This window comes from Mustela erminea, chromosome 18 (assembly GCF_009829155.1).
Source record: "Mustela erminea isolate mMusErm1 chromosome 18, mMusErm1.Pri, whole genome shotgun sequence".
Classification (NCBI taxonomy): Eukaryota; Metazoa; Chordata; class Mammalia; order Carnivora; family Mustelidae; genus Mustela; species Mustela erminea.
The window spans coordinates 8,226,390-8,242,128 of record NC_045631.1 but is presented as its reverse complement, the minus strand read 5'-3'; the positions used below and the strand labels follow the sequence as shown (position 1 = coordinate 8,242,128).

The 15,739-nt window shown below is 41.3% G+C and overlaps 1 long non-coding RNA gene across 2 annotated transcripts in view; it reads right to left on the bottom strand.

Moving 5' to 3' along the window:
* LOC116577976 overlaps window positions 1-11,617 on the bottom strand; it is a 29,314-nt gene extending 17,697 nt beyond the window's left edge. The window contains exon 1 of one of the 2 annotated variants that reach the window (XR_004280684.1): window positions 11,492-11,617. This is a non-coding gene — a long non-coding RNA (uncharacterized LOC116577976). Of the gene's footprint in view, window positions 1-9,857; window positions 10,089-11,491 lie in introns of those variants that run through there. The other variant, XR_004280683.1, reaches the window with a different exon arrangement.
* Between the last annotated feature and the right edge of the window lie 4,122 nt (window positions 11,618-15,739).

Below are 15,739 nucleotides of genomic sequence, written 5' to 3'. Positions count from 1 at the left end.
ACTATAGTGTTGAAAGGATCTCAGCCATCTGGACATTCTGTAGAACACCATATTAGCCCATATTGCTGACATCATGTAAGCTGGACTGCATGAGCAAGACATGGTAAGACATGCACTCTAGGTGGAGGGAGATAAACCCTACAAAGATATAGAGGCATGATACATCAGTTAAATATTTAGGGGCCTTGTGTTCTGGGGCAAATGATTCATCCCTTCCAAAATCAAGAGCATGTTATTTCTCTGTCCACTTCCTACTACTAAGAAAGAAGCACAGGATTCAGTTGGCCTCTTCAGGTTTTAGATGCAGCAGATTATACACTAGATAATACTGCTCTGACCCATTATTTGATAATGCTAAAGGCTGATAGTTTTAGTAGATCCAGAGAAAAAGATCTCTGAAGCAGATTCAGGGTACAGCATGAACAGCCCTGCCACTTAGGATGTTTTGTGAAGTCTCTAACAAGTCCCAGTACTGTACTTACAGGGTTTCCAATAAAGTCTTGGGTTCCTGAATAATGCTATGCCATCTGCAGCAGAAAAGTATGCACCATTCAAAACACAAACAAGCGGATCTGCTAATGCTCCCTGATAGAGGTGGAAAATCTAACCATGGGACATCAAATGGCCATGGAGCCAGAACTGCACATAATGAGGTACCATCAGGCATACCAAGTCATGAGACTGAGAATGCCACTGCAAGATAGAAGTAATATATTCTGGATTGAGCGGGGACAGCTCCAGAGAACACAAGTGACTCAGACACTAGACCTCCATGTCCCTTTCCACTATTATACCAATACTTCTCCCTCTGCTCATACCTTTGGCATCATGGATCATTCCCAATGTCCAACTGAGAAAGGAGAAAAATTCCTGCTTAATATACACCTGGAGTCAGTTCAGTAGGTGTGTGTGAACTGAAAATGCAATTCTGTGTGATAGTTCCAGTTAGCGGTGGACCCCAAGAAACCAGAATCAAGAAGAAATCTTCCCATTGGGAAGAGCTTCAGGTGGTACTCATGACCATCCACTCTGTGTTAAGAAATCATTGGTCTGAAGTTAGAATGTGGACTCACGGTCAATGGCAAGTGGTTCAGCTGGTTGGACAATGGCCTAGAAGAAGCAAGGCTGGAAAAGAGACAGAGAGATCCAGAGAAGAAGCATATGGATAGATATGTATGAGTGAGAACCAAGTGTGATGACTTTGTATTGCATCTCATTCCCACCACAGAACATCCACTGAAGAACAGGCACTAAGAACCCAACTGGTATGTTGACTTAGCCAGTTCATGACAAGGAACCACTGTCCTTGGCCACTCCGTTATTTAGACAATGAGCTTATGAATGGGGATGCCATGATAGTAGAAATGGAGACTAGACACGGGCCCGCCAACAAAGGCTCCCTCTCACCACGTTGGATTTTACTAATGAATATCCAACTGTCAGTAAGAAAAGACCAAAGCTGAGTACCTCTATGGCACTATCCCATGGATAAGACCAGCTAGCTACTAATGGCTGTTCAGTTACACAAGGTCCCTGCTACTCTGGATTAACAATTCATCTTAACCAGGACTGACATGTATTCTCAATAGTAGCTTGCCTCTCCTCCCTGCAGCCAGCGCCATTACTCCAAAAGCCTACGAAGGTCTTGATCCTGAGACCTGCAATATTGTATAGGATTTCCTCAGTCCAAGGGCTGGCAAAGGAAGACTGGCAGTGGGCACATGAACATAAGATCTACTGGTCTTACCACATACTGCATCACCCAGAAACTGCCAGCCTGGTTGAACAGTAGAATGAATGGCTTCTTGAAAGTATCACTGAGGCATCGGCTTTGAGATGACTCTTTTCAAGGATGGGACACTTCCTCTGGTGCTAGATCTTCAACAGAATGCATGAGTCCAGGCACCAAGCAATAGAAGTAGCTGCATCTCTTGTAACTAATCATTCCCAGCAACCCTCTTGAGGAATTTGTGCTTTCTGCTCTTGAGTCTGCAAATCTCAAGGTCTTGGTTCCTAGAAAGCTTGTGTTTGCATCGAAGGACAAAGTAAAGAGTCTCCAGGTGCCAAAAAAAAAAAAAAGCTACAGGTGCCATCTGGTCACTTTGGGTTTCTTGTGCTAAGAGACCATCTGCCAAAGGAAGTAGTTACCATGTACATCGGGAGGGATTGTGATCTGATCATTCTGAGGAGGTAAAATTGCTGTTAAATAAGACAATCAGGGAGGTGACCACTGGTCATGTCTAGTTATTCCGGGACGATAAGATCAGGTGAGTCTTTGAGATAAAGTACAACAGCGGGTACAAATTCACACTGTTCTTATAAGTTTTCCAAGAAGTCATGACCCATTGGAATTTGGGAGAAACTCTATGCAGATGGAGAGAATGTAAGAGTCAGAAACACATAGCACTGAGTAATAAAATGTGTGAACTTAGTAGTTGCTTGGTGCCTGGTCCAGGATCCTTCTACTGCTCCATGAACCCATCCCTCAGCTGCTGCAAGTACTTGTGGCCAATAGTTGACAACTGTGACAGTCCCGTCTTCCTTCTTGTGCTCCCATGGAGTTACAGCAGCTGACCCTAATGTGATTGCAGCTTTGATGGGAACCACTTTCCTCCATTAGTAACCCTGACTCTCAAGCCTCCCTCAGCATTTGGAAAGGGAACTACTACCTTTGGCGCTTGGGAACATAACCACCTCAGGCTGAGACTGTTAACCACACTTCAACTGGCTTCAGGGAAAATGTCCTTCCTCATCCACAGGATGTGGTCTGGTTTCCAGAGCCCAAGGAATTCAACCCCACTCTTCAACAGTGTTCTCATGAAGTGTGGCACAGTCAATCTTACAAGGGCGTCATTCATCCGGCATCTCATTCAGTTCAGTTCCTGCCAGTCTATCGTCCAGCACACTGATCCTCAACCAGAGATGATGTTTGCCCTGGACATTTGGTAAAGTCTAAATACATCTCTGGGTGACACAAGTGAGCGGGGGAGGAAGGATGCTACCGGCATCTAGTGGGTAGAAGCCAACGGTGCTGCCAAATATCCCATAGTGCAAAGGATATCACCACCACATGCTCCCAATTAAGGATTATCTTGCCCCAAATATCAATAGTGCAGAGGTTGAGACAGCTTGCTTTAGCAAAGAAGCCTATTTTTCCAGCCACAGTCCGGCTTTCCAACAAAAGTCAGGATAAGATCACACATTGATCTCTCAAGAACACACAGCACATTTTAGGCCCAGAGCAGCTTAAATCCAACTTAAGGAAAAAGAATTCTCCCATCCTAGGTTATGCTTGTCCCTTAAAAAGATATACATAGTTTACTTTTTTAACAGAACATTTACCATTACCTAATATGAAGCATTTGTATTCAGATGAGTTCACATACCCTGGGAGAACTGGTTACATATTTGCTTCCAGTCTTTACTGCTAGAGGGGTGTGTCTTCTCTGAAGATAACTTCTATATTCTACCCTAAGCACCATATGAGAGTTTACAAATTCCCCCCCACAATAGTTTTTCAACTTCAAAAATATAAAGCTTGACTTCTACCAAGTTCCTATTCCATGCAGAAAAGCAATTAATGCATACGAGTAAATTTGCATACACAGAATAATACCTAAATTTACTTACTCTTAACACGCTGAAATACTTCCTACCAATTTTTTCCTCTACAGAAGACACATGCATCAGAATCAATGCATTTTAAATATGGAATTAAAAAAATCTGAGTGGTAATATGTAGTAGTCCCTTTATATTAATAATTTTGTAATTGTGGGATCTATTTTTATCCATAAGTTATTAGGAAGGATACTTTACAAATTTCTATTTCTGTGACTCAATACTTGGAACACTCATTTTTAGTTTCATTTTATTCTGGTGAGAAAAGGAGATAGGAGGAAAGTCTATGTTTTTTTTTGTTTTTTGTTTTGTTTTTTTTTTTGCATTTGAGATGTCTTTGTGACCTAAAATGCTAAATTAAAAAAAAAAAACCCACAACTATATTCTAACAAAAGCTGGATATTAAGTTTTAGTTGTGAAAGTCATCAGTGGTATCTTATTTATTTAAATAATCTCTACACTCAAACTCACAACCCAGAGATTAGGAGCAGCATGCTTTCTCTTCTGACTGACCCAGCCAGGGGCTATTTCATGGTACCTTATTGAGTAAATATTATTATTTCTGCTTATGCACTTAATTTCTGCTTGTTTGATCTGTTGTGAAGAGAGAACTATGTTAACATATTTTTAGAGGTGTTGTTAACCCATTTTTTAAAGAGGTGTTATTATATTTGGCTTGCTGTTAAATTACTCTCATAAATGTTCATACCATTCATCCAAAGAAGTGAACTTTTGCTCCCTCCGATGTTTCTGTCTGATGTTTAGGCTTGTCCCCCTTCTCCTTTTGTTTGAACGTGGCCAGGGCATTTTTGTCCAGTAGCTTACTTTGTAAATTCTGTCTACCTCTGTTTTGTGCGGTCTTTTACAGACAGTAACTGTCTAGATTTGCGGAAAACACCTTGGGAGTCTGACTTTTTAAGAGGGGTACAACATCCCCATTTGTCAGCATAAAGTACATTTCATGTACAGACATATAGTTTTGAACGTTTTCAATATTGTTTTTTGCTCTTGCATTTGCTACTCCTGTTTGCTCTATGGACCACGTTTTCTTTGCTTTTACTTTCTTTGATGTTTATCTTTTAATATTTCAAAAGCCTTCTTTTCCTTGACATGAACTGACTCTGAGAGTCAAGAAGGAAATAATCTTTTGAGCATAGACTCCCACCCTCCCTTCTCCTTAACATTTCCCAGTCTTTATGAATATTAGCTGATATTTTAAGCTCAGACTTTTTTTTTTTTCATGAAATCATGAATTTTACATTAAGCTTAAAGGAACAGATGTTTTGATTTTGGATTCATTTTTACAACAAGACTTACATTCATCCTTGAAGAGAACTTGGTAAATAGGAGCCACGTTTCCCCAGTTTTCGTGCTGAACCCCATCACATTTGTTGAGACGAGTCTACCATTGTTGAGATTGTGATTTTTTAGTATCCTCCAGTTAGCTGGATATAATCTTCAAAGAATTGTTGTCTATTGATCTTTTTCAAGCTCTTATTTAATTAAAATTTTTTTTTATTGCCTCCGTTTATAAAAGACAACTTGTATCTCCATAGTTTTTGCTCAAAACTCTACAGAGGTTTCTCCATAATTTATTTAATTAATTAATAAATTTTAATTTAATGATTTAAATTATAATTTATGTAATAATTTAATGATTGCTATTAAATAAATAAATTATGACATTAACACTGCAGATGGGAACTGAGGGTCCAGCCTGTTTTGTCTTTTTTTTTTTTCCTTTCATATATAACCTTTTCTTTTGCTGGAGTGCTTTCAAAGGGCATTGACTCTTTTAACTTAAATAATTATTCTATAATTTGAGCACCTGGGTGGCTCAGTTGGTTGAGCAGTCAACTCGCGATCTCAATTCAGGTCTCAGTCTCCCAAGTTGTGAGTTCAAGACCCATGTTGGGCTCCACGCTGAGTGTGGGGCTTATTTTAAAAGCAAACAAACAAACCTTGCTCTAGAATTCAATGAACATAGTTACACTGGTTCAGTTAGGCCTGCATGGGCACTTGGCAATGTGTATACAGATTTCTTTTTTAATTTAGAGAACTGAAGATTGATCTGTATTTTTCCTTTGATAATTCCTTATGTGTCATGGATTCTGGCCTTTTCTCCTTGTGGTCTTTACTTGTGCTCTTCCATACCTGTCATTTCTTCTCTCATCACTTCCTTTTGGACCTTTCCCTCTACCTCCTCTGCATGGATTTAATTTCTTTTGCAGCATCAATTATGTCTCCTTCCTTTTTTTTTTTTTTAATCCCCAACGTATAATTTCCAGCAGGTTTTCATCTAGCACCTCTCTATTCTGCAATCTGACATCTCTTCCCTTCATCTCTATCTTGATGATTGAGCCTCATGAAGGAATAGAATCTGCAGCCACTCCACACTGGGCTTATTCCATCTGTGTCCCCCTCCCATCATTTTCTCAATTAGGCTCTTCCTCTCAGCACACATTGCAGAGGAGCCACCATCCCTTCCACTTTACGTCCCGTGCTTGCAGAGATTCAACCCTCAAGTAGGTTTCAGGAAGACAGGAGGAGAAACGGAGAGAAGGGGACAACTGTAATCTTGAAGAACCTTATCCACACAGCCATCCAGTCTTGTAGTTTGCAGTGATTTGGGTCTGCTGATGGCCTCTCTCTCCCTACTTTTGGGAGCCTTTGCTGGGTCTCCTTCTCACACTAAGCCTTTTCTCATCTCGTCTTCACCTGACTTACAATTCAAGGATACCTCCCAGACTCAAGCATGAGATTGCTTGCTAATCCCAGGAAAGACTGCATTTCACCCCCTGGACCATCCCAGTGGGTTCCTGGGAATCCCTGAGACTGTCCAGGGATGGATGCTAAAATGACATTTTAGACAAGGAGAGCAGTCACTGTCCTTTTTTTTTTTTTTTTTAAAGATTTTATTTATTTACTTGACAGAGAGAGATCACAAGTAGGCAGAGAGGCAGGCAGAGAGAGAGAGGAGGAAGCAGGCTCCCTGCCGAGCAGAGAGCCCCATGCGGGACTCGATCCCAGGACCCTGAGATCATGACCTGAGCCGAAGGCAGTGGCTTAACCCACTGAGCCACCCAGGCGCCCTGTCCTTTACAGGAAAGGAAAAAAATATCAAAGTTGCTGTGAAAAAACTACAAAGGTTGTAGGAGATTTTCCACCTGAGGTAAGATGTACAACCAAATTACTTGAAAGGCAAAGATGAAGTTGGTCCTCAGAAATAAGCAGAACCAGGGACTTCAACATCACTGTAGCTCTTTCTTCACTGTCTTTGCAAGACATTTTGTTGTTTCTCGCTTCTCTCTCTTTTTCTCTCCCTTTCAACTTTTACCTGATTCCTCTAGTCTACACCTCTATATCACTAAACATTACATTTGTACCATTATATTTCTTAATATCATAATTGTTGACATTATCTAGTAACTTTTTTGAGGACTGAAATTACACCTTCAATTCTCTTATGCATTTACATACATATTTTGCCTTTTTCTGCCCCAGATACTGTTCAATCAGAGTGTTTGGTTAATTCATTAGTTTGAATTTACATAATTATAACAATGTATTATTTATTGCAGAGTCACATAGTGTACTGTGAATATATCTCCTTTCTTATACAATGACTTTTTTTCCCCTGTGAGTTCACAGGGGAAAATTTGCCTTATTTTTTCATTGCTCATAAACAAGGGAAGCGGCAGGCAGAGGGAGAAGCAGACTCCTTGCTGAGCAGAGAGCCTGATGCGGGACTCGATCCCAAGAACCTGGGATCATGACCTGAGCTGAAGGCAGACGCTTAACCAACTGAGTCACCCAGACATCCCAGATCACTGTATAAATTTAAGGTATATAATATGATGGTTTGATTTACATTTATTGTGAAATAATTATCACAATAGTGCACGCACACACACACACACACACATTTCCCAAGCTCTCCATCAGAATTATTAAAAACACTCTGAATCTTATTTTTCCATGTGGTCAAGGATGGGTGGTACTTGAACAAGCTCAGAAATCCTAGAAATGATATAATACTGTAAGAAAACCCTTTCCTCATTCCTCTGAACTGGAACTAATTTACTTTTTGAGAAATCTCATTGATCATATATGTATCTCTCACATCACTGACACCTTTCTTCCTTACCACAGTTATGTGTCCATGCATCTTATCTTTCTTCCTGGACTTTTTGCTCCCTTAGGGTCTAATTCCTGTCCTTAATACTCAGTGCAGGGCCCTGATGAGAGACTCCTTGATAGATACAAATAAGGGAATGAATAAGTAATAGCTAAGCCCCTCTGTAGTAGTTTTACATTTCTTCTACGTCCTTACTGAGTGAGCACTGTGGCTCTCATGTATTGTGTTGAAAGATTTAGGAGAGTGTCATATAAAGGAAAAGCAGGGGTCTTAAGTCACTTCTCCAACAAGTGGCAGCTAGGATTCAAAGCCAGGTCTGGTAAAATCCTATACCCTTATCCCCCACCCAAAACCACATCCCAGGCTCAGTTCAACGTCACAAAACAGGTGGTTGGCTTCTTCCCCTTAATCACCTAGTCATTCCTGGGGGGCACTAAAATGTTTTCCAGCTCTGTCATGGAAACACCAACCTTCTTTTCTTCTAGTCAGTCCTACAGTCCATAACTTTAAAAAATGTTCTTTAATGCCCATAAACTACATTTTTAATAGGTATTTTCCTTCCCTCTGAAAAGCTTCTAAATTCAGTATTTTCCAGCCTCAACCCAGGCTGTTCTGTGTTCACTTCGATTACCAAGTTTCTAAGACAACCTTCAGGATTTGTAAAGGCTTGAAAGGATTTCTCTTGAATGAGGTATGGCCTGGTTTAAGCTTGTTTTCCATTTGGAAATCCCTGAAGACAAACACCTGCATTCTAGGTCACCCTAAGCAGCAGGCGTCCCAGAATAAAAGAAACCTCTGCTTTTGGTGGGTCGCTGTCAAGTCCACCAGTAGAGGGCGCCTAACCATCAGCAATAATCTCAGAAACTTGCCTAATGGGCTCAGGCATTTTATTATACCTCTTACACTGAGCTGCCAATTATTTCACAATTGTCTTGTGCTATGGAAATGAGAATGTCTCCCTGCAAGGCTTAGAGGGTTTGGTGGGGATCTGAGGGGCCCTATTAGAGAGGAAAACAAGGCTTTCCCGGCACACTGAGGATCGGAATGAATTCTATGCAGGATGTTGTTAAACCTGGCATGGTTTCTACCTGGTTCCACTCTAATGATCCAGTCACCGGCATGTGGCTTTCTCCTTTATTTATAAGGCCTTGGACGTGAGGACATCAAACGTTTTTAATTTTCTTTAACATGTCTACCTGAGCTTGTGCCAAATGTCACAGAATCATACAACCCTTCTACTGTTAGCAGGGACCCTGGGGATCATTTAGCACACGTGGGTCAGTATACTGATTAGAAGATCAATACCTGAAGAGGCAAAGACTTGGCCAAGGTGTACTAATTAGTCAAGAGAAGAACGGGTATCAAAATCCAGCTGCTGACCATACCCACAAACTCCCCCAGTGTAGTGCTTCTGATCAGCAAATCACCTGTGACCAGTGCCTTAATGAAACCAGAACATCAAGTAGGTAGGAGCCTCTGGAACACCAAGATTAACTTATGAGGTTTTCTCAGAAGGTGGGGTAGGGCTCAAGGGCATATACTTGGATTCAATTTAGAACTGGGATCCAGACTGGCTCTAGGGTAGGTGTGTCTTTCTCATGTATGCCTTTGTTCTCCTTCTGGGTTATCATTTCTCACATTTCTCTAACCCAGGCCACCTCTAGGAGAGGAGATTTTAAACCAGAAAGTCACACCTCTTCCCAAGGTTCACCAATCGTACATGATCTGCTGACACTTTCTTCCTTGACTTTTTAGCCCTTGGGTAGGACCATAAGGACTTCACATGGGTTATTCCCTTTGCCTGCAACTCATATCCCTCTGATCGTCACAGGGTGAGGACTTTCTCCTCCAAATATCACTCTGCCTCCAGGAAGTCATCCTGGACCATGTGGATCTAAGCGGTCACTCCATCACTCTCTATCCCATCATTTGTGTCAATTATTTGTATTACCCTTAACCCCCTTGCAGTGTTCTCAGTTTTAGATTTATTTTTTTTGTCTCCTTGCCCACTCTTCTTACTAGAATATATGTTCCATGAACACAGAGACCTTGTCTGACTCACTCACATTTTTACCCCCGATCCTTTGGGCAGTCTCTGACCTGTGACAGGCACTCCAGAGAAACTCCAGAGAAACTACAGCCAGTCAGAGTTGTGGGCAGGTACCTCTCCTTCAGCCTGTAAGAGAGCATCCTCTTTCTGTTCAAACAGGATTAAATATCTTCATGGTTTTTGGAGGTTTAACAAACTTTAGGTTATAGTTGGTGCCAACCCAAAGGTCTGGATAGCCATGAACTAGACAAGCCTCATCTTCCATGCCAGGACCTCCTCTACACCAGGGACAGTGAGCACCAATCACTTGCCTTGGCTGACCCTCCCTCATGACTTAATGATTTCCTCACAAAGGTTGATTCTGTCACAAAGCTCTTTATGGGGCAAATTTGTAACAAGTGCATCACAGGTTATGGGTGATGTGTTGAGGGTATTAAACTCCAGAGATGCTGGAATCTGGAAACTGGCTCTAAGGGGAAGAGCAAAGGCAATGTAATTGATTAGTCTCATGGGACTGTGGAAGGTCTTGGGACCCCAAGTTGTGTAATGAGGTCTGCCCACTCATTAAAGCCAGTGCAATCAGGATCTAAATGAGCTCCTTTGGGAGGGCAAGTTTAATAAATCCCCTTCATTTCTCTTAAAACTTAATGTTGTATCATTTGGAAGAGTGGGCAATCTCTCTGCTTTATATGTGGTACTTGTGGTCTAATGGGTGTGGCTCATTTAGGTACCAGGGAGCAGTTCAGGAGGGAAAACAGGAAGAAATTCTATTGCACATACCCATCCAGCTATCAAGATCACTGCCCTTGAAGATTGGAGCTGGAGGCTCTGGGTAAAGAGAGGGAACAGAAATGGATATGCCAAGATCACCAATAACCTATTCTGTGCTATGGACCATCCTTGGTTGGTCTGGTTTTACCTAATTCTACCAACAGTCCTATGAAGTGTTGCTTTGCCATTTTGCAGGTAAGGACACTAGGCCTCAGAGAAGTTTGGGATATGATCCAATGCTACCCTAATAGTACAGTCACAATTCAAATTTGGAGTTCATGCACTCTAATATTGTCTCTTCTTCTGCCATGCAGCCCTGCCATGGGCCACAAGATTGTCCCTTTCTACAAGCACTGCCTCTTTAGGGACTTCTGTGAAGCCAAAGAATCTGAAGGGGTTACTAGTGCTATATCACTTATTCTGCCAAATAAAAATATATGAGTTATCCAGATTCAAGTCTGCATGCTGGTTAAATTGCTTGCAGTACAGATTTCATGGTGAGAGGACTCAACTTATGAGTTCAAGTTTACTACTTCTTTAATTTGTTTATCTATTTAGTGAATATTAGGTGTTTAGACTGGGCATTAAGCCTAATGCTGTCCACTGGTAATAGAATAGTAGAGAAACTCACTACTGTTTTGTGCTTTTAGGGAAAATTACAGTTTAGAAGTCTTGTTGGAGAATAAGATATAAAGAAAAACATTTCAGAACTTCCACTGTCTAATTTTTTTTGATTAGTTAGAACACTCTCTCCTCAGCAGAAGTAACTAAAAAAAAATCGCTTCTGCTATCACACCAGCCCTGGCCCTTCTGTTCCTTGACTTGTTGCTGGTATCAATCACCAGACACAGATTCAGAACAAAAGATTCCATGGTGGAGCAGCCTTGGACAGAGATGTGGATGGATAACTTACCACAGTCCTATAGTCTACCCTTTACCAAAGACTCTGATGGCCAGGACTCCACTTGGCTCTATTCTTCATAAGGCCAAAGAGCTATGAGAGATTAATGTGATCATTTACTTCAGCTTCCCACTTTAAGATCATGAACAGATGGTCAACTGGTCTGTTCTTGAGTATTTCCAGGGATGAGGAGTTTAGTACTTCATAAAGCAGTCTCTTCCATTGTTAAATAATGCTTATTGCTCCCTTATATGGAGTAGAAGTCTGCCTCATGGACTCTCCCTTGGCAGAGTTTATCATCCCCAGCACTTTGTGCAAGGTTCTAGAGAGTTCTTATTACTGACTTGCCTTGAGTGATCTCCTGGATATCTGGGAAAACACTTGAAAACTATGAAAAACCTATCCTACTTACATGAGTTAAAAGGGAGAGCTACTGTTTCTGAAATAAAGAACCCAAGTAATGGCATGGAAAATGTGATACCGACACAAATGGACATTTCATTGACATAAATAATTGAATCTGCAGTTGAAGAAATCACTTCAAGGAAAAAATTGGCAATGCAATCAACACTAGATATATTGCGCAAGAAGGAAAAAACCATCTAAGAGAAAACATGTCTAGGAAAAAATAGGCCATCTGTAAAGCAGATTGTTATTATATTAACCTCAGATTTCTCCACAAACATTTAACACTGTAAGAAAATCTTATAAATCTAAGAGAAGACAGTATGATCCAACAATATTATACCCAGCTAAGTCATTCAAGAATAAAGGTGGTAAGCCGTCTTTCTCCAACATGAAAAAATTTAGAAAGTAAGGTACTCATGACTCCTTGAAAACAAAAGGACACTAATCCTTGGTGAAACTCAGCAACCAATGATGACTGGAGAAGCTGAAAGTTGCCTACATCTCTGGGGAATTTCCATACTTGGGATATGGTTGCTATTGCCTGGAAACAAGACCTTGCCAAGTTTTATGAAAATTGAGGGGCATAGCAGAACATACACTGGATTCTGGTTCCACCACCAAGTTCCTGTGCTCAAGACTGAGTTTCTTAACCTCTGGGCATTAGTTTCTGCATCCAAAAATGAGATTCCTCCAGCTACATACTTTCCAAATACATTGAAGGAAATGACCTTCAGCATCTCCAAACAATGGTACCATTTTTCTCTCATCAGATTCTGCTTCTGCTTACCACCCTGGATTGGTGTTCCTTTTTCCTTCACTGTTCACACTTAATGTCAGAGATATTTGGGACATTCCACAGTTGGTCATCCTTCTGGTCAGTTTACTGCTTAGTCAAGGCTTTTGTTAAAAGCTCAGGCTTATTCAGTTGATGTCTCATTTTGCTTGCAGTGATATCATTCATCATGGCCTTGGCCAGGCAGCCATGCTGGGACTTGGCTGAGCCCCAGCAGCTGTATTGTTAGCAGAAGGTTACCCTGCAAACTGTCATACTGCTTTTCTTCCTGGGTTTTCAGCAAAGAGAGATTGTTCGGAGCAAGGGTTTTTTCATTCCACAGTCTTTTGCCTTCACCTTTCCTCTGAAGGGGACACATGCCAGATCTGTCACTCCCTGGCTCTCCGATCATGTTGACAGAAGAAGAGATGTCACCACAACCTCTACAGCAACATGCTTGCAAGATACAGAGATAAAAATGATGACAGGAAAGGTGTGAGAAGGGGTGACTGGCCTAGCTCCCTGTTCTGTGGTCTCCTCTAGCATCCGATGATTCTTTAAGTCAGAACACTTAACCCTGCTGCCCTCCTGTTTGTTTGTACCTCTCAGGAGGTGAAGTTCTGCATATTAGTTGTATTTGCACCACTGACTCCACATTGGGGACACACAGAGCACAATTAATGTTTGTCTAACAACTAAACCAATTGATGGCTAGGCAAGGGAATTGCAGGGGAGGAGTTGAAGGTAAGCATCACAGGTGATAACGGGATTTATTGATTCATGGATACCAGTAAGCTGTTTGTTTGACAAGCATACTGGACAGAGGTGGCTCTAATGGACATCCCCAACATCGCATTCTAGCTCACTGTCTTATACCACCACACTCTCCCACCCTACCTCAATCCCCACCTGCCAAGGGAAAAATGGTCCACTGCACAATTTACTTATGCACTGAAAGTGATCTGTCTATGAAAGTGATCTGCATTCTGATTTAGCCATACGGACACCCTAAAAGCATCCCTCAGGGCAACTGTGCATGTTGCCCTAGAAACAGCAGCCTAGTGACATGTTTCCCCTTTTATATTGCTCATCTGGGGGCCAATGTCTCAGTTTTAAACCTCCATTCTCTCACTTATTGAGCACCTTCTCTATGCCCTGCCTTGTGCTAGGCTCTCTAGATCTAATGATAGCTCAGACTCAGATTCTACCCTCTGGGGGCATCCAACCTAGTCTCTGACTCAGGCAACCTTGTAGTACTTGTTGCTATTCATAGCATGGCCCCTTGGGTCAACTTGTTCACCTCCTTCTGGGGATTATCTTTCATTTAGTGATGACATCAAATGAAGCAATATAGATGCAAAAAAGTATAGGAGTTTACTATTTAAGAGACCATAACCAAATCCCACAGGAAATATAACAGGTCAATAACAGCCCATCATATATCTGACCAAGCAGAACTAATTTATCCCCTTCTATACACAGAACTCAAATTCTCATAATCTCCTTTTTAGTATACAAAATTCTCCTTAATCCCCTGAAAATCTCTCCCCAGAGTGAAACAAACTGGATTGTTATTGCTTCTATTACCCATTAGCACATTTTCATGTGGCTCTCTGGTCATCACCATGAGGGAGCCATGTTGAGAGGGTAGCCCACAGTGCATGCATAGTGGGGCACTTGGCAGAACCTTCCAGATCAAGTGTTTGCCCTTCAAACCTGGTCTTGGGCATTCTCACTCTTAAGGTTACAGGAAGAGAAACGTGTTTTAGCTTCCTCCTCTTTATTTTACCTTCTCCAAGAAGTCTCATTAGGAAGCTCTACTGTTCCTCCTAGTTGTACCAATAATTCATTTTACTCCCATTTCCCAAACCTTAATTTTTCCCTCCTTCCATATAACAGATTCTCCTTCTGCACACTACCATCTATCCAACAGAGGGATCTAATTCCACATGTATTAAATCAAAATTGTCTTCACCCTCAACACAGGAACTTTCCCCCAATTCTGCCTTTCCACCAATGATGCCACTACTCTCTAGTTTCCTATGACAGAATAATGAGTTATCTTGACTTTCCCTTTTTCTTTATCTCCCAGTCAGCCATCTTGTCCTTCTTGTGTGTTTTTTTTCTTGAAATTTCATTAGGTTTATCCCCTCTCCAATGCAACTTTAATCCCTCCAGTCCATAAATGCAAGTACACATGCTTTGTGCCACCACCAACACCATCACAAACACATTGTACATGAATTATGGCCATAAGTGTTTAGATAATCTTCATGTCTGCACACTCCTCACATGCTAAACCTTTATAGACCCTACCCCCAACTCAACTTCCTGAAACCTTGTTTGCTGGAACTCGTAGTCAATGTCATAATTCTACCTCAACATCACCTACTCCTCCCTGCCCACCTGATTGCCTACGTCAAAAGCCTCCTCCTCTCAGGGGCTACTTCCTGACACAGCATCCAAGCTAATTTATCCTGTCATTAAGTTCCTATTGATACCATGTCTTTATTTGTCTTTTACTTGTTTTCATGCATTAGCCTTGTCCACCCTTTCCTCTGACACTCGAACATTCTGACGGTCTGTAAGACATAATTCAGCACTCAACGTTCTTCAATATTTCATGTACCTTAGTCTTGTCGCCCTCAAGACAGATCTGGGCAACTTCATATGGCTTTTTAAAAAATTCACAACAGGAGAGCCTATAGGTAAATTTGTTCCTGATTTTAATCTTTGGAGCCACTCTCCTACTCTGGTGTTGGAAATGCCCCTTCTCTTACCTCTCAGTTGCCTAGAGGTTTAATCTTCTCACCAGTGATCTCATTCAACCCCACCCCCTTCCTCTCTAATGGGATTTCCAGCTAGGCGGGGGCAGCCTCTGCTTGTATCCGCCCATCTTTCTCCCTGACCTCCTTGTGACTGAGCAACATAAGAGCAGTATACACTCACAACAACTAATATTTATTTAGCTCTAACTATGTGCTCAGACAGTGTTAAGCACTTTCTCTCATTTAATCCTCACAAAAAAAAAAAAAAAAAAAAGAAAAAAAAAGGGAAAAAAAAAAACCCTCTGAGGTAGG